We start from the raw sequence: 215 nt of genomic DNA, 5'->3' as shown, positions 1-215 counted from the left end.
AATACTTTCATTGAAATAATTTAAATAAATTTTTTACAATAAATGCTTTTTCTCAGTATTTTTTGGGCGGAAACTAAGTTAAGGTCCTAATATTTGAAAGTCACATGAAAATCACCTTAATTTTTTTAAACGGCATCTCCTATTTTTTATTACATATTCTTGTAGCTGACCTCGAGAGCTTTCCAAAACATTGTAATGAAATGTTTCTTCATTGA

Source organism: Odontomachus brunneus, unplaced genomic scaffold (genome assembly GCF_010583005.1).
Source record: "Odontomachus brunneus isolate Ranch 3 - 2012 unplaced genomic scaffold, Obru_v1 Obru_scaffold_198, whole genome shotgun sequence".
NCBI classification, from domain to species: domain Eukaryota; kingdom Metazoa; phylum Arthropoda; class Insecta; order Hymenoptera; family Formicidae; genus Odontomachus; species Odontomachus brunneus.
The sequence above is the reverse complement of the archived record's forward strand: the minus strand, read 5'-3'. Positions refer to the sequence as shown.